Source organism: Silurus aristotelis, assembly GCF_946808225.1.
Source record: "Silurus aristotelis genome assembly, chromosome: 15".
In the NCBI taxonomy this organism is placed as follows: Eukaryota; Metazoa; Chordata; class Actinopteri; order Siluriformes; family Siluridae; genus Silurus; species Silurus aristotelis.
The window spans coordinates 2422670-2445187 of record NC_139588.1 but is presented as its reverse complement, the minus strand read 5'-3'; the positions used below and the strand labels follow the sequence as shown (position 1 = coordinate 2445187).

At 40.0% G+C, this 22518-nt stretch overlaps 1 protein-coding gene across 1 annotated transcript in view; it reads right to left on the bottom strand.

The window, feature by feature from the left end:
- Window positions 1-22518, bottom strand: part of LOC310738041 (uncharacterized protein) — a 924051-nt gene that overhangs the window by 532281 nt on the left and 369252 nt on the right. The gene's annotated exons all lie outside the window — the stretch shown is intronic.

The window sequence follows — 22518 nt, the reverse complement described above, 5'->3', positions numbered from 1 at the left end:
TAAACACTCGGCCACGACTACTGCACAGTTAGCTGTCACCCCTACTTCAACTGAAACCCCTATTAACACAAGAAAACACAAGTAAACCATAACTTTATAATTAACATGAAATGTAAACAGAAAACAAATCGCAGTCAGCAGGATTCAAAAATGCGCGGACAGACCCCAATGGTTTTCTAGTCCATCGCCTTAACCACTCGGCCACGACTATTACAGATTTCTTTATCATCCCCTATTTAAACTGGAACCCCTATTAACACAACAACCTGAAAAGTTACTGGATCGGGGTAATTCATAGGAAATGTAAACAGAAAGTGAATCTTGGTCAGCAGGATTCGAACCTGCGCAGGTGGACCCCAATGGATTTCTAGTTCGTCGCCTTAACCACTCGGCCACGACTACTACACAATTCTCTATCATCCCCTACTTAAACTGGAAGCCCTATTAACACAACAACCTGCAAATTAACTTTATCTGGGTAATTAATAGGAAATGTAAACAGAAAGTGAATCTTGTTCAGCAGGATTCGAACCTGCGCAGGTGGACCCCAATGGATTTCAAGTACATCGCCTTAACCACTCGGCCACGACTACTGCACAGTTAGCTGTCACCCCTACTTCAACTGGAACCCCTATTAACACAAGAAAACACAAGTAAACGACACCTTTATAATTAACACGAAATGTGAACAGAAAACAAATCGTAGTCGGCAGGATTCGAACCTGCACGGGGAGACCCCAATGGATTTCTAGTCCATCGCCTTAACCACTCTGCCACGACTACTGCACAGTTAGGTGCCAACCGTATTTAAACTGGAACCCCTATTAACACAAGAAATCGCAAAAGAACCATATCTGTATAATTAACACGAAATGTGAACAGAAAACTAATCGTAGTCGGCAGAATTCTAACCTGCGCAGGGAGACCCCAATGGATTTCTAGTCTATCGCCTTAACCACTCGGCCACGACTACTACACAAGTCTCTATCATCCCCTACTTAAACTGGAAGCCCTATTAACACAACAACCTGTAAACTAACTGGATTGGGGTAATTCATAGGAAATGTAAACAGAAAGTGAAGCTTGGTCAGCAGGATTCGAACAAGCTCAGGTGGACCCCAATGGATTTCTAGTCCATCGCCTTAACCACACAGCCACAACTACAACAGAACTTTCGATTACCCCCCCTACTTAAACTGTAGGCCCTATTAACACAACAACCCTCAAGCTAACTTTATCTACTAAGTTCAGTGACTACCTCTATGGCAATCAGTTCACAGTAGTCACTGACAGCAACCCTCTTACCTACATACTTACCTCAGCCAAACTTGATACAACCAGGCACAGGTGGTTAGCTGCTCTCTCTACCTTCTCTTTTAAGCTCCAGTACCGGCCGGGAAAGCAGAATGGAGATGCTGACGCACTATCGCAACGTCCCCATGGCAACCTGCAAGACGACCCCACATCTCAAAAAGAATGGGACAGGATCCCCCAGTTCACACAACAACATCTATCCGATCCAGATAACATTGAGGCTGTGGATCAGGGGGCTGTTTGTGCCATCTGTGAGAGACAACTGATTTATTGTTCCAATGATGGAATGGGCAGAGATGGAAGTATCTCCCTTGTCGAGAGCCTAGCTATCTCTGGAGATGCTGTACCTGACAGTTTTGAGCAGGAAGATGAGCTTGGAGGGCTTCCCATCGTCCCACACCTATCAGAGGCAGAGCTCAGAGACAAACAGAGAGCCGACCAATGCATTAAACATGTCTTCTCCCAGATTGAGCATGACGAGAAACCACCACCCGCTGTGAGAACCTTGCTTCCAGACCTACCTCTGTTGTTGAGAGAGTTGTCCAGGCTTGAACTGCGGAACGGCATCCTCTATAGAACACGCCAAGAAGAAGGCCAAACACAGTACCAGCAAGTCTTACCTGAAGATCTTCGTGAGAATGATCTTCGTTATCATGCATGCTTAATGAGCATGCATGATAACATGGGTCATATGTGAAAAGACCGCACGCTGGACTTGGTAAGAGCCAGATTCTACTGGCCGAGGATGGCCTCTGACATTGAGCAGAAAGTCAAGATGTGTAACAGGTGTGTGCTCAGGAAAACCCTACCTGAGAGGGCAGCACCTTTAGTAAACATCATGACAACAAGACCGCTTGAACTGGTCTGCATGGACTTCTTGTCTATAGAACCGGACAGAAGTAACACAAAGGACATTCTTGTGATCACGGATCACTTTACAAAATACACAGTGGCTATCCCAACACCAAACCAAAGGGCTCAAACGTTTGCAAAGTGCTTATGGGACAATTTCATCATCCATTATGGTATTCCAGAGAAACTGCACAGCGACCAAGGTCCTGAATTTGAGTCGCGGTTAATCAAACAACTGTGTGAAGTTGCGGGCATACAGAAAATTCGTTTTAATGTTTTAACCGCACTCTGTTAGACATGCTTGGCACTCTGGAAAACCAGGATAAGTCACAATGGAAGGACTTTGTAAAGCCTTTGGTTCACGCGTATAATTTTATTAGGAATGAGGTGACTGGGTTCACACCATATGAGTTAATGTTTGGACGCCAGCCACGCCTGCCAGTCGACCTTGCATTCGGTTTACCTTTCAAAGAAGAGCAACAGAAGTCACACTCCCAGTATGTAAAGCACCTCAAATCCCACCTCGAGGAGAGCTACAGAATAGCTACAAGGAGTGCTGCCAAGGTGGCTGAAAAGAACAAAACAAGGTTTGATAAGCGTGTGACTCCTTCTGCTCTGGACATTGGAGACAGAGTACTTGTCAGGAACGTACGCATTCGTGGAAAGCACAAGCTTGCTGATAACTGGGAGTCCACCGTCCATGTGGTAGTGAGGAAAGCTGGAGACCTCCTCGTTTATACAGTAAAATCAGAGACCGGAGAAGGCCCCTGGCGCACCTTGCATCGAGACCTCTTGCTCCCATGTGGGTTCCTCCATGTAACACCAGAAGAACAACCAAAACCACTCGAGCGCCGCAAGACAGAACAATCGCAGTGACCCAAGAGAAGTTGATCAGTCCTCTGATGAGGACGATATCATGCTTGTTACCTGGTCCCAAAAAGAAGCGGTTCCAGAAGTAACCAGATATATTGTCTCGCGAGATGTTCCAAGACACCATGGTCCAAGTCATTCTAAAGAGAGTCTGACGACAAACTTCAACAAAATGATTGATGATGTTCCAGCTAATGAGAGTAGCCTACCCGATGTTGCTCCAGTCAACAGAGTAACACAGAACCCGAACACACCTGGAAATGAACTTGTGGAAAAAAAAGACCTACCTGGAAGTGAATCTGTGGAACGAGAGACAAACTTATCTGACAATGGTAACCTTGTAAAAGGCTTGGATGAGGACTGCCCTGAACAACTTCCAGTCCCCTCTGACATGCCAGAATGTGATGAGACAAATGTTCTTGAAAATGAAGGAGAAGAGGAGATTAATGAGACAGAGGAACAGGCTGATACTGATGACCTAGTCAGGAGATCCATGAGGAATCATCAGCCACCTAGGCGGCTGAACTACACTGAACTGGGAACCCCCTTAGTCACAGTGGTGAAGTCATTCTTTCAAGGAGACTGACCACTGTGTGGAACAACCTCATAAGTGAGAATGATGCATCAGCTTGTCCCCCTGTTTTGTTTCCTCCGGTGATAACTGTTTGAACATTGACATGCACAGGGACGTGCATAAGTTAGGAGGGGAGAGTGTAACCCACCTAAGGATACTGAAGTGACACACTCTACTCTGCCTGCGGGTGGCCCATACACCCCAGGTAATTCACCTAAAAACAAGCTTCTCCGGTGAAGAAGTTGCTAGAAAGCAAACAATTCAAATTGATTCAAATTGTTTTATGTTGCTCATAAAAGATTGCTAATCGCACTAGCTGCATGCTAATTGTTAACAATCTATAAGTCCTATTTGGTTTGTCATGCTGGCTTAGCTAAGCTAGACACCACTGTAGCAGATCTTTAATAGTGTTTACACCGCTAAAGGTGCCTTTATACTGTTTTTTTACTTGTTGACTTAAAAGTTAATATACATGTATTTAAAATAAGGGTGATTTAGTTCATTTAATTGTGAATATACATGTTTGTGTATGTATATGTATATGAGGAGGAGAAGTTTCTTAGCTGTTAAAAAGAATGAAAATGGTAAAATGTGATGGTTAAAATGTTAAGATGCAAAAACAGGTTCAAAAAGTTAAAAAGGTTAATATCTGGTTTCATAAATATGTTTCTGAAATCCTATGATTTATTTTGTACTGTAAGATATAAATACATGATTGTTGTTCATTGGAACTGACTTATGTTATGTGGTGTGATGTGTGCCTATTCATTTGCACAATGATCAGAGTATTTATAATCTTTACAATTGGTTATATTTGATTTGATATTTGAATGGAGAAAAGTTGATTAGATTTGAACAAAAATGAGGCAATTGTAATTAATGCATTCTGTACTGTATGTATAGATTGTTTTTTTAGAAAGGGATAGACCATCTGAATCCGACCCTAGCGGTCAGTGGCGAGCCAACCCGCAGAAGTGAACGGATCAAAAGCCCGGTGTGGCCAGCCGTGGCATCTTTGGACCAGCATCATCCTGTGCCTTCATTTGTGAACAGATAAGAACATAGGTAGACCTACCCGGGTAGTGAAAAGAACATACTCTACGAAACACACACACACACACACATCAACAACTTCTATGGACTCTTTCTTTATTTGAGTTTTTTATTTTGAGTTTGTTGTGCGCTGTGCACTCACGAAGCCTTTTTAGGTAGGCAGGGATTGTAAATAACTGCCAATTTATTTTGTATAATACTTTTATTTTTTTTTTAATTAAAAAAATAGCACTTTATTAAATAGCACTATGGAGGAGCAGGTGGAGAAGATGAGCATTACAGAGGAGCAGGTGGAGCAGATCAGCACTATGGAGGAGCAGGTGGAGAAGATCAGCACTATGGAGGAGCAGGTGGAGAAGATCAGCACTATGGAGGAGCAGGTGGAGAAGATCAGCACTATGGAGGGACAAGGTAATTAAGACATCTTTAAAGTTAGTTAATTTTGTAAAGGCTTAAATTGTTTAAACCATGTGGTACCTTAAAATTGCTCAATGTCTAAGGTTTTCCCCATTGAGCTTTATGCAGGTCCGGGCTGCATGATATCTTTTTAGCGTCGGTGCTGCAATGTAATAATGCAGTAAGATAATTACACTTGATAAGATTTCTTAAAATAAGAAAACATACCTAGCCTTTAGAAAATAGCAAAGTGTTTTAAAACAAGGATTAAAATACTTATTTGAAGCAGTATATTTAGTGTCATTTACTTAAAACTAGGTTGTTAATTTTTTTAATTTTTAAGAGTTTGCTTTTCTTAATTTGAGTGAAAAGATCTTAAAACCAGAGCTATTAAACAAGACAATTCTTCTTAATTTAGGATTTGTCATAAGGTAATCTGTCTTAAAATGAGTAAAGCATTTAAACTTAAAACACGGTTATATAAACTAAAATCAAGACCATGCATTCAGAGTCAAAATTATTTATTCAAATGAAAACCTGTCTTCTTCCACAGAATAGTTACCATGCACAAAACAAAGCTTACTTTACTGCTTCTCAAAATACTGAACTTACTGTAACATAAAACAGTACATGTGTTGCCATTGCTGAACACGGAATCACAATCAACATGAGAATCTGACACTGTAATAAAACTACAAAACAACTTGTAACAGAGATGCCCAAGAAAAAATAATAAAAAACATACAAGTCTTCTGTATAAAGACCCCCATAGATTTATGACATTACTTGTTGCTAGTGTAACGAAGGTCATAAGAACCGTATCAAAACCAAAAAAAGAGAAGAATTATACAAATGCACAATAATTTAAAATCATATTTTAAATATTTTATTTTAAGGTTTTGGGAATCAAATATTGCCAAAAGAAATGAGTAAATGTCCCAAACCAGAAATATTTATGAGATTAAATAATTAAGAGTAGCTCCGCCCTTAATGATTGTTCTTCGTCATCATTGGTGCTGATCAGAGGGGGAGGAGCCTTGAACAGAAAAAAAGATGCATGCCATTAGCAGTACTAAAAAGGAAAAAAATAAATAAATGAAAACCCAAGCTGATGACTTTGTGAAAGCGATTTCCCTTAGTTCATCTGGTATTATTTAATACCATTTCTCTTTCTTGGTGTTAGTTTTTTACTTTTTTTTGTGCTAAGACAACCTTATTGAGTTATGGGTTGTGTATTGTTCAGTCTTTTGTGAAATCAGACATTTTAAAATCATACTGTGGATAATTCCTCTGAAATGTTTAAACATCTGAGTGAAGTGATAAATGAACAGTTGATTTGCTGCTTAAGTGTTCATGTAGATTGCCAATCGTATTAGTGTGGTGTGTGTAACATAGGTCATGTGGTGTTCTGCTAACCATGCAGTCTCATGCTCTGATATCAGCTATAGGCGGATTGAATGCTCACAGATAAATTAAGCAATTATTTAGATAAAAGAAGCAATTTATTGTTATAAAATTGAGTGTCAGTAAATGTGTTGATGCATTTTAAACATTATTACATTGAAAATTATAATTAGAAATATTAATGTGTGTAAATGGGAATTTACTGCAATTATTATTTTCCTGCCTTGTCTTCACATGGTTGTTTTTTTTTTCCCTCCCTTTGTTCCCTCTTCCTAATTTGTTTGACATCTCTCTTTGATGCTGGATGAGGAGTTCTCGGAGCTCTGGAATTAGAATCGTTTCTACCATCAGCTAGGAGCTCAACATTGATGGAGACTGGTGAGCCCCTTGTTTCTTCTGAACCTGGATCATTTTCTGTTCTTCATCTGTGTGGTAGAACCATAAGTGCACCATTTTGCTTTCCTTTTTTTCTCTCTTCCTGGATTTCCATGAACTTTTTTTGGAATGTGTTGCAGGTCTGAATGACAGGAAATGATGTATATTTACACATGACATGAAGTTGACCAAACAAAACATGAAATATTTTGTGTTCATATTGTCTGCAATGAAATACAAGTCAAAGTAAATTTAGAAATCACTACTTTCTTTTTTTATTTGCGTTTTCCATACTGTCCCAACTTTTTCTGATTTGGGGTTGTAGTTTTCTAGTTTTTCCATTGCGGGACGATTTTACAGTCTTTAAAACGATTTGCATGAAAACTGAATACATAGAATCTATCGAGTCTCTCCATAGATAAAACATTATCCCTGCTGTGGGCCATGTTTACTGCCTGGTCTTAGTATTCATGTTCCTCCAAATGTCACACAAATCAGAAGTTCTGATCAGCTGTACAGGTGTTTTTTGAGAGCTAATATGTGGTTCTATGTGATTCCTATCCAGTTTATCATCTTCAGTGCAATTAAAATCCCCACCGAGAAACAAAAAACCTTCTGAATTGATGTTTTTTAAAGTGGAGCTGATTTTGTTTAGAAAGAAGATTTTTTTCTGCCCCTTCGTAGGTGCGTAAACATAACAAAAAAAATCATTCTGTGTTTTCGAATTTTGCTTGTACTTTTAAAATGTGCCCTTTAACTTTTAACTTTATTGCTACTCCTCCACTAGTAGAGAACATCCAATCCACTTCAGTTTTATGATCCCTGTGTGATTCCTGAATAAACATGACATCAATCCGTTTCAGCTTTATAAACTCAAACAACACCATTCTTTTCTGACCAGCTCTAGCAGCATTTAGATTAGGAGTTCCTACTTTTACATACTTCATATTGGAAATAGAGAACAACATACCTATACAGTACAGTACAGTACAGTAGTGACACTGGGCGCCAGTTCTTCAGCTGCGTCAGGTCTCCCTTCTTTGGCAGCAGGCGCTTTTCTTCTAAACAGTTATACCTGCTAATTCCAGGTCTTTCTGAAGCTCTCCACAAGTGGTCCTTGGCTCTTGGACAACTCTTTTGATATTCTTTTTGCTCCTCTGTCTGAAATCTTGTGAGGAGCACCTGGTCATGGCTGCTTTATGGTAAGATGATGTTCTTTCTACTTCTGGATTATGATCCTAACAGTTCTCGCTGAAACATTCAGAAGTTTAGAAATCCTTCTGTAACCAATGCTAATAGTATGTTTTGCAACAATAAGGTTGTGAAGGTCTTGAGAGAGCTCTTCACTTTTACCCATCATGAGATGTTTCTTGTGTGACACCTTGGTAATGAGACATCTTTATACAGGCCATTAGTTGGGACTGAAGCAGCTGATATTGATTTTCACTGACACGGGGCAGGACTGCTTTCTAATTACTGATTGATTTCAGCTGGTGTCTCGGCTTCCATGCCTTTTTTCACCTGCCTTTCTTCATGTGTTCAACACTTTTCACCAGATGGAATAAAATTAAAGTAACGAGTCTGTTTTTGAAAATGTAAGAAGTAGAAAGTACAGATATTTATGGGGAAAAAAAATAATGAGTAAAAGTAAAAAGTTTTGCGAAAAATAAATAATGAAGTAAAAGACTGATTAAAATTACACTTAAATTGTAAAAGAGTCTGTTATCAATATAATCATCTTTATAATAATAATAATAATAATAATAATAATAATAATAATAATAATAATAATAATAAATCTAGTAATGTATCTTGTAGGTTCCCTGGTGGTCTTTAGGCCATTAGGGTTGCACAAGCCTTAGTGCCGGTCCCAAGCCCGGATAAATGGGGAGGGTTGTGTTAGAAAGGACATCCAGCGTAAAAACATGTGCCAAATCAAACATGCGGATGATCCGCTGTGGCGCCCCCTAATGGGAGAAGCCGAAAGAAAGTTTTAGTAATGTATTTTGTATCTAACAATATTCTACATATATATAAAAAAAAGGATAGCTATTATAAAATTTTATAATTTAAAATATATAATAAAATAAAGAATATATAAACGTAACAACAATTTCATTCATTTTATTATTTGCTTAATTAATCTTTATTATTACTGTACATTCTGCCCAACATTTCACATTCATTTGTGTAAATAATGTATGTATATATATATATATATATATATATATATATATATATATATATATATATATATATATAGTAGACTGTTTATTCAGCTTGCTACTCCTTAATGCCATAATCTTGTGATCTGTAACCTTTCATTTCTGCACATTTTCTTAATTACTGTACACCTCTATATTTATTCACTGTACTTCTGAATGTCCACACATCTCTGCACTCAAATAGCCTTTATATTTATTCACTGTATATACTTTCATATATACCACTTGCTGTAAATATGCTACATAGTTATCTGCACTGTAAATATGCTAGATGTTTATCTGCACTTTTGCACGACTGCTAAATTTTGCACTTCTGGTAGATGCCAAACTGCATTTCGTTGCTGTGTACCTGTACTATGCAATGACAATAAAGTTGTTTCTATCTATCTATCTATCTATCTATCTATCTATCTATCTATCTATCTATCTATCTATCTATCTATCTATCTATCTATCTATCTATCTATCTATCTATCTATCTATCATGCTACCTATGTTGTGCTACTATGACTCTAACTCAAGGTATGTTGTGCTGTTAGGGCCCTGATGTGAAACACAGTTAGCATTAGAGCTATAGTAGCAGTATAGTGTTTCACACCAGTGCCCTGTAGCCACATCAGGGCTGGGGTCAGTAGCAGCACACCATAATTTGAATGAGAGCCATAGTAGCACAACGTACTTTGAATTAGAGCCATATCAGTACTACATAATTCTCATTAGAGCTACAGTAGCGGAACAGTGTTTCCCACTAGGGCCATACCAGCACAACATGATTTGAATTAGAGCCATGGTAGCAGAGCATCATTTGATTTAGAGCCATAGTTGGCCAAGATCATTTGGATTAGAGTCATAGTAGCACATCATAATTAGCATTAGAGCTACAGTAGCAGCACAGTGTTTCACATCAGGACCCTAGCAGCACAACATAATTTTAATTATAGCAATAGTAGCACAACATAGTTAGCATTAGAGCTATAGTAGCAGTACAGTGTTTCACATAAGTGCCCTAGCAGCACACAACGTAAATTGAATTAGAGTCATAGTTGGCCCACATGATTTGTATTGTCATAGCAGCACTACATAATTAGCATTAGAGCTATAGTAGCAGTACAGTGTTTCACATCAGGGCCCTAGCAGCACAACATAATTTGTATTAGAGTCATAGTAGCACAACATAGTTAGCATTAGAGCTATAGCAGCAGAACAATGTTGTGCTACTATGACTCTAACTCAAGGTATGTTGTGCTGTTAGGGCCCTGATGTGAAACACAGTTAGCATTAGAGCTATAGTAGCATTATAGTGTTTCACACCAGTGCCCTGTAGCCACATCAGGGCTGGGGTCCCTAGCAGCACACCATAATTTGAATGAGAGCCATAGTAGCACAACGTACTTTAAATTAGAGCCATATCGGTACTACATAATTCTCATTAGAGCTACAGTAGCGGAACAGTGTTTTACATCAGGGCCAGGATAGCACAGCATAAATTGAATTTGGGCCACAGTAGCGGAACAGTGTTTCCCACTAGGGCCATAACAGCACAACATGATTTGAATTAGAGCCATGGTAGCAGAGCATCATTTGACTTAGAGCCATAGTTGGCCAAGATCATTTGGATTAGAGTCATAGTAGCACATCATAATTAGCATTAGAGCTACAGTAGCAGCACAGTGTTTCACATCAGGGCCCTAGCAGCACAACATAATTTTATTTAGAGCAATAGTAGCACAACATAGTTAGCATTAAAACTATAGTAGCAGAACAATGTTGTGCTAGTATGACTCTAACTCAAGGTGTGTTGTGCTGCTAGGGCCCTGACGTGAAGCACAGTTAGCATTAGAGCTACAATAGTAGCACAGTGTTTCAAATCAGGGCCCTAGAGGCACAACATATTTTAAATAAGAGCCATAGTTTGCCAACATAATTTAAATTATAGTCATAGCAGCACTACATAATTAGCATTAGATCTATAGTAGCAGTACAGTGTTTCACATCAGGGCCCTAGCAGCACAACATAATTTGTATTAGAGTCATAGTAGCACAACATAGTTAGCATTAGAGCTATAGTAGCAGTATAGTGTTTCACACCAGGGCCCTGTAGCCACATCAGGGCTGGGGTCCCTAGCAGCACACCATAATTTGAATGAGAGCCATAGTAGCACAACATACTTTGAATTAGTCATATCAGTACTACATAATTCTCATTAGAGCTACAGTAGCACAACAGTGTTTTACATCAGGGCCAGGACAGCACAGCATAAATTGAATTTGGGCCACAGTAGCGGAACAGTGTTTCCCACTAGGGCTATAACAGCACAGTTGGCCAAGATCATTTGGATTAAAGTCATAGCAGCACTACATAATTAGAATTAGAGCTATAGTAGCAGCACAGTGTTTCACATCAGGGCCCTAGAGGCACAACATATTAACTTAGACCCATAGTTGGCCCACATGATTTGTATTGGAGTCATATCAGCATTTCATAGTTATCATTAGAGCCACAGTGGCACATCAGTGTTTAACATCAGGGCCAGGACAGCACAGCATGAATTGAATTTGGGCCACAGTAGCGGAACAGTGTCTCCCACTAGGGCCATAACAGCACAACATGATTTGAATTAGAGCCATAGTAGCAGAGCATCATTTGACTTAGAGCCATATTTGGCCAAGATCATTTGGATTAGAGTCATAGTAGCACAACATAATTAGCACTAGAGCTGTAGTGGCAGCACAGTGTTTCACATCAGGGCCCTAGCAGTACAACCGAATTTGAATTAAAGTCATAGTAGCACAACATTGTTCTGCTACTGTAGCTCTAATGCTACCTATGTTGTGCTACTATGGCTCTAATTCAAATTACGTTGTGCTGCTAGGGCCCTTACGTGAAACACAGTTAGCATTAGAGCTACAGTAGCAACACAGTGTTTCACATCAGGGCCCTAGTAGTACAACATAATTTAAATTGGAGCCATAGTAGCAGAGCATCATTTGACTTAAAACCATCGTTCGCCAATATCATTTGGATTAGAGCAATAGTAGCAGCACATAGTTAGAGCCATAGTTGGCCAACATAAATCGCATTATAGTCATAGCAGCACAACATAATTAGCACTAGAGCTGTAGTGGCAGCACAGTGTTTCACATCAGGGCCCTAGCAGCACAACCGAATTTGAATTAAAGTCATAGTAGCACAACATTGTTCTGCTACTATGGCTATAATGCTACCTATGTTTTGATGGTAGGTCCCTGATGTGAATCACAGTTAGCATTAAAGCTATAGTAGCAGTACAGTGTTTCATATTAGGGCCCTAGAGGCACAACATATATTAACTTAGAGCCATAGTTGGCCCACATGATTAGTATTGGAGTCATTTCGGCGTTACATAATTAGCATTAGAGCTACAGTGGCACATCAGTGTTTTACATCAGGGCCAGGACAGCACAGCATGAATTGAATTTGGGCCACAGTAGCGGAACAGTGTTTCCCACTAGGGCCATAACAGCACAACATAATTTGAATTAGAGCCATAGTAGCACAACATAGCTAGCATTAGAGCTATAGTAGCAGTATAGTGTTTCACACCAGGGCCCTGTAGCCACATCAGGGCTGGGGTCCCTAGCAGCACACCATAATTTGAATGAGAGCCATAGTAGCACAACGTACTTTGAATTAGTCACATCAGTACTACATAATTCTCATTAGAGCTACAGTAGCACAACAGTGTTTTACATCAGGGCCAGGACAGCACAGCATAAATTGAATTTGGGCCACAGTAGTGGAACAGTGTTTCCCACTAGGGCCATAACAGCACGCCATAATTTGAATTAGAGCCATAGTAGCACAACATAGTTAGCATTAGAGCTAATGTCCAGTTTTTTTGTTTTTTTTTTACCTCAAATTTCATTAAAATTACACTTAAACTGTACAAGAGTCTGTTATTATCAATATAATCATCTTATTAATGATAATAATAATAATAACAACAACAATAATAATAATAATAAATCTAATAATGTATCTTGTATCTAATAATATTCTACATATATAAAAAATAGGATAGCTATTATACAATTTTTAAATATATAATTTAATAAAGAATATATAAAAGTAACAACGATTTTTATTATTCCTTCTTTTAATTTACTTAATTATTCATGATTCACTCAGAACTCGTCCATTGTTATTAAATATAAATATAAAAAAGGACAAAATTTTTTAACTTTATTTAAAAACTTATTCACGACATCATTCATTTAGTCGGATATTAAAAAATAAATCCACCGAGAAATAAATATTAAACATTTATTTTTACTGATTAAAATCTGGCATGAAGCATAGGTCCGACAAGTAAAAACCATCCGTGTGAAAACAGAGCAAAAATACCAAAAGTACCGCTCGACGACAAGTTGCAATGTCTCATATCACCACTAGATGGAGGCATTTTACTACTACAAAAATCGCCGATGTTCAGATTTTTTTTTTTTTTTTTTTACCTCAAATTTCATTAAAATTACATTTAAATTGTACAAATCTGTTATTATCAATATAACCATATTTCTAATAATAATAATAATAATAATAATAATTATAACAATAATAATGATAATAATAATAATAATAATAAAAAAATAATAATAAATCTAATAATGTATCTTGTATATCTAAAAATCTAATTAAATCTAATTTAATCTAATCTAAATCTCATAATGTATCTTGCTACAGTGCAGGTCGTGTAATGACGTCACATAATGGGCACTACATACTCAGTACATGTCCCGCCCCTTATCATATATGATTGGCTAGAACATTAAGCAACTCATGCGCTGATTGGACAGTTTACATACATACTAACCAGTGGCTGATAATCACAAGGCAAAAAGTTCACTTATTTTGCATCTTATATGTTCCAACAGAATATTGTGAGGGACACATATACTGCAATAAACATGTTGAGTTATGTTCTCATCAGTTGTGTTATATTATGTTGTTTACTATTATTATTATTATTATTATATTTGTTTTATGTCAGATTACGAGACCGTTGTATACCCAAATATGTGTAAGAGTTCATTGTGCGCATGTGTTAATTGATGGGACTTTTATTTTGATTTTGAGTCAGGTGAACCTGGCGCTGCTCCCTCGTGCACTTTTGTTATACCAGTGCATTGAGACGTAAACAGAAAATAAAACAAATTTAAGAAGTTATATTTGTAGTAATCTTTAATGGATGACAACAACATATTGCACATAAACATGACGGAGAGAAATGAAAACCTAACAGGTTATGGGCCCAGGCGCGCCAATGCTAACGTTACAGGAGGAAGATGGCAGAGGCTAGTCTTTGACAGAGACGAAAATAACTACGAACTATGGGAAGTAAAATTTCTTGGTCATCTGAGATGAATGGGTTTAAAAGAAACAATACTATCTACAGGGGATATAGAAGAGGAAAAGAATGAGGAGTGCTACGCTGAACTAATCCAGTTTCTCGACGATAAAAGCTTGTCACTGGTGATGCGAGAGGCGACTGATGACGGCATGAAAGCACTGGAAATACTTCGAAGTCACTATGCCAGTCAGGGTAAGCCGAGAATTATCGCCCTATACACTGAACTAACTTCGTTAAAGAAGGAATCTGATGAGACGATAACACAATACATTATCCGAGCTGAGAAAGCGGTGACTTCCCTAAGAAACGCAAAAGAAGTAATAAGTGACGGACTGATAATAGCTATGATCCTAAAAGGCCTGCCAGATTCCTACAAACCTTTCGCTATCCATACTACACAGAGTAGTGAAGAATTGACTTTCACCCAGTTCAAAAGCAAACTAAGAAGCTACGAAGAGACAGAAAAGTTTGATGATAAACCCAAAACTGACAACGTGATGAAAGTAAACATAGCATCCGTAACCTGCTATGGATGTGGAAACCGCGGTCATGTTGCACGTGATTGCCGCCAAAAAGGCGTACCTAAGTGGTGCAGCTACCATAGAAGTTCAACACACAGTGATGAGACATGTCGCCGGAGAAAAGACGGGCACAAAGACGAAGCGAAACAGGCTGCAGAAAAAGAAGAGGAGCATGAGAAAGAACAAACATTTGTTTTCAGAATCAGTCAAACTTCCCTTCCAGATAATATTACGAAAAATGGACTAATGGTAGACTGTGGAGCAACATCCCACATCTTAACAGAGAAGAACAATTTCACGAGATTTGATGAGAGTTTCGACCCAAAGTCACACTACGTGGAGCTGGCGGACGGGACCAGGATGAACAACGTGGCATTAAAGAGGGGCGATGCAGAGGTGTTACTGCTGGATGTGGAAGGGAAATACATCAGGATCACTCTAAAGAAGGCCTTGTTCATACCATCATATCCACAGAGCATCATCTCCGTTCAAGCTGCTACAACAGATGGTGCCAAGGTGATCTTCCAGGAAGGACAGAATGAACTGATAAGCAAGGATGGAGCTGTGTTCCGAATAGAAGAGCATGAGAGACTGTACTATCTGAAAACAGTAAATGACAACAAACACTGTGTTGATACATCAGTTACTGATATGATGTCTAGGGACAAAGTGAATCTAACTTGTGATGTTAAAACATGGCATGAGATCATGGGTCATTGTAATGTTAGTCTTCTTCTTCTTCTTCTTTCGGCTTCTCCCATTAGGGGTCGCCACAGCGGATCATCCGTCTCCATACCACCCTGTCCTCTATATCTGCCTCTTTTACACCAACTACCTGCATGTCTTCCCTCACCCCATCCATGAACCTCCTCCTTGGCCTTCCTCTTTTCCTCCTACCTGGTGGCTCCATCTTCAGCATTTTTCTACCAATATAATTCATGTCCCTTCTCTGCACATGTCCAAACCATCTCAATCTCGCCTCCCTCACCTTGTCACCAAAACATCCTACATGGGCTGTCCCTCTAATAAACTCAATTCTAATCTTGTCCATCCTCGTCACTCCCAACGAAAACCTTAACATCTTCAGCTCTGCTACCTCCAGCTCCACCTTCTGTCTTTTACTCAATGCCACTGTCTCTAATCCATACAACATCGCAGGTCTCACCACAGTCCTATAAACTTTCCCTTTCATTCTTGCAGATACTCTTCTATCACAAATCACTCCTGTCACTCTTCTCCACCCACTCCACCCTGCCTGCACTCTTTTCTTTACTTCCCTAACACACTCTCCATTACTTTGCACTGTTGACCCCAGGTACCTGAACTCCTCCACCTTCTCCACCTCTTCTCCCTGCAACTGCATCACTCCACTGCCCTCCCTCTCATTCACACACATGTACTCTGTCTTACTCCTACTGACTTTCATTCCCCTTCTCTCCAGCGCATATCTCCACCTCTCCAGGCTCTTCTCAACCTGCTCTCTACTCTCACCACAAATCACAATATCATCTGCAAACATCATAGTCCAGGGAGACTCCTGTCTGACCTCGTCCGTCAACCTGTCCATCACCACTGCAAACAGGAACGGGCTCAGGGCCGATCCTTGATGCAGTCCAACCTTCACCCTGAACCAGTCTGTCGTACCTACTGCACACTTTACTGCCGTCACACTGTCCTCATACATGTCCTGCACCACCCTCACATACTTCTCTGACACACCTGACTTCCTCATACAATACCACAACTCCTCTCTCGGCACCCTGTCGTACGCTTTCTCTAAATCCACAAATACACAATGCAGCTCCTTCTGTCCTTCTCTATACTTCTCCATCAACATCCTCAAAGCAAATAAGGCATCTGTGGTGCTCTTCCTCGGCATGAAACCATACTGTTGCTCACAGATGGTCACCTCTTCTCTCAGCCTGGCTTCCACTACTCTTTCCCATAACTTCATGGTGTGACTGATCAACTTAATTCCCCTGTAGTAACTGCAGGTCTGCACATCTCCCTTATGCTTAAAGATCGGTACCAGCACACTCCTTCTCCATTCCTCAGGCATCCTCTCCCCTTCCAGAATCCTGTTAAACAATCTGGTTAAAAACTCCACTGCCATCTCTCCTAAACATCTCCACGCTTCTACCGGTATGTCATCTGGTCCAACCGACTTTCCATTCTTCATCCTCTTAATCGCTGCTCTCACTTCCTCCTTACTAATCCTATCTACATCCTGCTTCACCAACTCCACATCCTCCAACCTTCTCTCTCTCTGATTTTCCTCATTCATCAGCTGCTCAAAATATTCCCTCCATCTTCTCAACACACTCTCCTCACTAGTCAACACATTTCCCTCTCTATCCTTTATTGCTCTAACTTGCAGTACATCCTTCCCAGCTCGGTCCCTCTGCTTGGCCAATCGGTATAAATCCTTTTCTCCTTCCTTAGTGTCCAACCTCTTATACAGTTCCTCATATGCCTTTTCCTTGGCTTTCGCCACATCCCTTTTAACCTGCTGCCGCATCTCCTTGTACTCCTGCCTACTTTTCTCATCACTCTGTCGATCCCACTTCTGTTTTGCCAACCTCTTTCCCCTAATGCTCTCCTGCACTTCCTCATTCCACCACCACGTCTCCTTGTCTTGCTTTCTATTTCCAGATGTCACACCAAGTACTTTTCTAGCTGCCTCCCTCATCACTCCTGCAGTAGTTGCCCAATCATCCGGCACCTCTTCACCACCACCAAGCCCCTGTCTGACCTCTTCCCTGAACCTCACACTACACTCTTCCTCCTTCAGTTTCCACCATCTTATTCTTCTTTCAAACCTTACTTTCCTCCTCTTCTTCTTCGCCTCCAAAACCATCCTACAGACCACCATCCGATGCTGTCTAGCTACACTGTCCCCCGCCAACACTTTACAGTCTCCAATCTCCTTCAGGTTGCATCTCCTACACAGAAGATAATCCACCTGTGTGCACCTTCCTCCACTCTTATACGTCACCCTATGATCCTCCTTCTTCTTAAAATACGTGTTCACCACTGCCATTTCCATCCTTTTAGCAAAATCTACCACCATCTGCCCTTCCACATTCCTCTCCTTAAAACCATTCCTACCCATCACCTCCTCATCACCTCTGTTCCCTTCACCTACATGCCCATTAAAGTCTGCCCCAATCACCAATCGTTCTTTCCTAGGTACGCCATCTACCACTTCATCTAATTCACTCCAGAATCTTTCTTTCTCCTCCATCTCACAGCCAACTTGTGGAGCATATGCACTGATGACATTTATCATCATCCCTTCAACCTCCACCTTCACGATCATCACCCTATCAGAAACTCTCTTCACCTCCACTACACTCTTACTGTACGCTTCCTTCAGAATCACCCCTACACCATTTCTCTTCCCATCCACACCATGATAAAACAGTTTAAACCCACCTCCAATGTTCCTGGCCTTACTCCCTTTCCACTTGGTCTCCTGAACACACAACACATCTACCTTTCTCCTCTCCATCATATCAGCTATCTCTCTCCCTTTACCCGTCATAGTACCAACATTTAAAGTACCAACCCGAACCTCTACTCTCCTACACTGCTCCTTTTCCTGCCGTCTCTGTAGACGCCTTCCTCCTCTCCTTCTCCTCCTTCGGCCAACAGTAGCCCAATTTCCACCGGTACCCTGTCGGCTAACGATACCTGTGGCGGTCGTTGTTAACCCGGGCCTCGACCGATCCGGTATGAAATTCTCATTTGTGATCCGCATATTTGATTTGGCACATGTTTTACGCTGGATGCCCTTCCTAACGCAACCCTCCCCATTTACCCGGGCTTGGGACCGGCACTAAGAGTACACTGGCTTGTGCCCCCCTAATGGCTGGGTTGGTCATTGTAATGTTAGTGATGTGTTGAAATTACCTGAAGAGGTAGAGGGTATGAAAATCACAGGTAATACCAAACTAGACTGTAACGTTTGTGCTGAGGGAAAGTTCATCAACAGCAGAAATAGGAAAACTGACACAAAAGCTGGCGAGGCCCTAGAGTTAGTACACACTGACTTAGCAGGTCCCATTGAACCAATTTCTCAAGATGGATATAAGTATGCAATTTCATTTACAGATGATTTTTCAGGGGTAAAATCTGTTTACTTCCTTAAGAACAAGAGTGACACTACTCTAGCGACAGAGAAGTTCCTTGCAGACTGTGCACCATACGGTAGAGTCAAATGCATAAGATCAGACAATGGTACAGAATACACAGGCAATGCATTTCAGTCACTTTTACGAAAAAAGGGTATAAGACATGATACATCATCCCCGTACTCTCAAGACAATGGCGAACCATCTTTGAAATGGGAAGGTGTCTACTAATAGAGAAGGGATTACCAAAGATTCTGTGGCCTTATGCTGTCCAAACGGCTACTCATATTCGAAACAGATGCTATAATGATAGAATTAAGAATACTCCACTTTTCATGTTGACAGGAAGAAAGCCAGACCTTTCTAAAATGTGGGTTTTTGGATCAGAATGCTATGCGTACAAACACAATCAAAAGAAATTGGACCCTAGATGTGAAAAGGGAATATTTGTGGGGTATGGTAAAAATAGCCCAGCTTATCTGATATACAATCCACAGACAAGAAATGTGTCAAAACATAGATTGGTGAAATTCATTAGGAAGAGCAGTGTTGAACAACAGACACAAACCGATGAAGATTACTTAGAAATCCAAAGCTACACAGACAGGACACAGGATAGTGAGAACAGCGGCGATGCCCCAGAAGTGAGGAAAGCACAGAGAACCAGGGCCTAGATGGAAAAATGGAGAGTATAGATAAAGACAACACAGAGGTGTCAGAACATAATGAAACTATGGAAAAAGTAGAAACAGAAAACAAACAAAAGCAATACAGGTCCAACAGACAATGCTAGTCAAAAACATTATCACTCAAAAAGAGAAAAGAGAGCCCCAAAGTATTTACAAGATTACCTGACAGACTTTAAAGACGATGTAACCAATGTGAGTGTCGATTATTGTTACAGGGCAGTGTGTGGAGTTCCCCAAACCTATAGAGAAGCCCTTATATCACCTGATGCTACCGGATGGGAACATGCTATGAAGGAAGAGATGGAGTCACTTATAGAAAATGACACGTTTGAATTGACAACTCTACCAGAGGGCAGAAAGACAATAGGGGGAAGATGGGTATATGCCCTTAAAGAAAATGCAGAAGGAAGAAAAATCTTCAAGGCTAGGTATGTTGCAAAAGGATACAAGGCATAGATTACCATGAGACATTTGCTCCTACAGCAAATCTCACCTCTGTACGGGCATTAATGCAGATAGCCGCTCAGAATGATTTTTTTTGTTCATCAGATGGACGTCAAAACAGCATATCTGCATGCTCCAATAGAGGAAGACATATACTTAGAACAACCAGAAGGTTTTAAAGAAACATCTAGCATAGGAGACAAGGTAGTATACAAGTTAAAAAACTCTGTATGGTCTAAAACAGTCTGGAAGGAACTGGTACGAACTTTTAAATGATCATCTTGAACAAAACAACTTTGAAAGAAATCAGTCTGATCACTGTGTGTATAGAAAACAGATTGAAAATGAGACAATCATAGTGATCTTCTGGGTAGATGATTTGATAATTACAGCAAGCAGTGAAGATCAGCTCAACAGTTTTAAAGAAAAAATGAAGTCCAAATTAACATGAAGGATCTTGGGAAAATATCTTATTTTTTGGGGATTCAGTTTGAGCAAAAAGAGGGAGAAATTAAAATGAATCAAAAAGGGTACATTCTCAAAATACTTGAGAGGTTTGGAATGTCAAACTGTAAACCAAGAGCTACCCCAAGTGAATTAAAAGTGGAATGTGATAAGAATGAGGGAGAAAACAACAATGAGATTGAGAACTCCAAGGAATACCGTGAACTTGTTGGAAGCTTGATCTATGCAATGACCTGTACCAGACCAGACATTAGCTGGATAGTCAGTAAACTGTCACAAACCCTTGCAAAGCCTAAAATACATGACTTAGTAGCTGCTAAACATGTCCTGAGATACCTAAAAGGTACAGCTGACTACGAGCTTTGTTTCAAGAAAACAGACAAGACTTTAAGTCTAATAGCATTCAGTGATTCTGACTGGGCATCTTCTGAAGAAGATAGGCGTAGCACTTCAGGATACTGTTTCAGCCTGACAGAACAAGGCCCTGTTATTTCATGGAAGTCTAAGAAACAGCCGACAGTGGCACTGTCGACCTGTGAAGCTGAATACATTGGTCTAGCAAACACTACTCAGGAAAGCATGTACTCAACTCAACTGCTAAATGGCATGAACAGTAGTGTTTACACTTGCACCACGATGTATGGTAATAATCAGGGGGCCATTGCACTGAGTAGAAATCCAGTCAATAGATCTAGATCTAAGCATATTGATGTGAAATATCATTTTATCCGTGATGCTGTCAGTGAAAGAAAAATACATATTGTGTACTGCCCAACTGAAGACATGGTGGCAGACGTTTTGACAAAATCTGTATCAAAAATTAAAATTCTAAAGTTCAAATGTTTTCTGTTTGGGATATAATTATTTGTGATGTCATTATACATGGCTTAAGATGATGAGAACAAGTGGGGGTGTTGAGTTATGTTCTCATCAGTTGTGTTATATTATGTTGTTTACTATTATTATTATTATTATTATATTTTTTTTATGTCAGATTACGAGACCGTTGTATACCCAAATATGTGTAAGAGTTCATTGTGCGCATGTGTTAATTGATGGGACTTTTATTTTGATTTTGAGTCAAGTGAACCTGGCGCTGCTCCCTCGTGCACTGATGTTATACCAGTGCATTGAGACGTAAACAGAAAATAAAACAAATTTAAGAAGTTATATTTGTAGTAATCTTTAATGGATGACAACAACATATTGCACATAAACATGACGGAGAGAAATGAAAACCTAACAGTGCCTAATCAGCAGGTCCTGATAAGAAGTCTGAAGCCTACCAAGGTCGGTGAGCTGAAGTATCTGAGTACAGCGACTGTTCTAGGTGTGACCAGAACTGGAGTTCTGACTGATTATCAGCCACAGTGGATACACGCAAGCAGGATCAAAACAGCACCCACTTAATCTGTGCACTAATTGGTCTGTTGGCCTAAGAAGCCCTACGTGAGTGTTCAGGGCTGAAACAGATGAGAGCCAACGGAAAGATCCTTTCTTTATAGTAGAAAGGGGGCCACCTCCGGGGTGAAGATCTGACTCAATTGACTGTTTGTTTAGCTTACCCTGATACCTGCTCTAGGTCTAAATTCTATAACAATATGTGCATAGTTGTAATTACACTTCTAATGTTGTTTAACCCCTCTGAATACTTTATTCAGGGAGCCCCACGTCTGCAAGGAGAAGAGACTTGGCTAGAGCATCCGGATCCACCTCATGCATATGCAACCAACATGTGGTGGAGACTAGCTAATCACACTGCTAAATCTGTGAGTGGGATGGGAGATTGTTATGTATGTACACTTATCCCTCA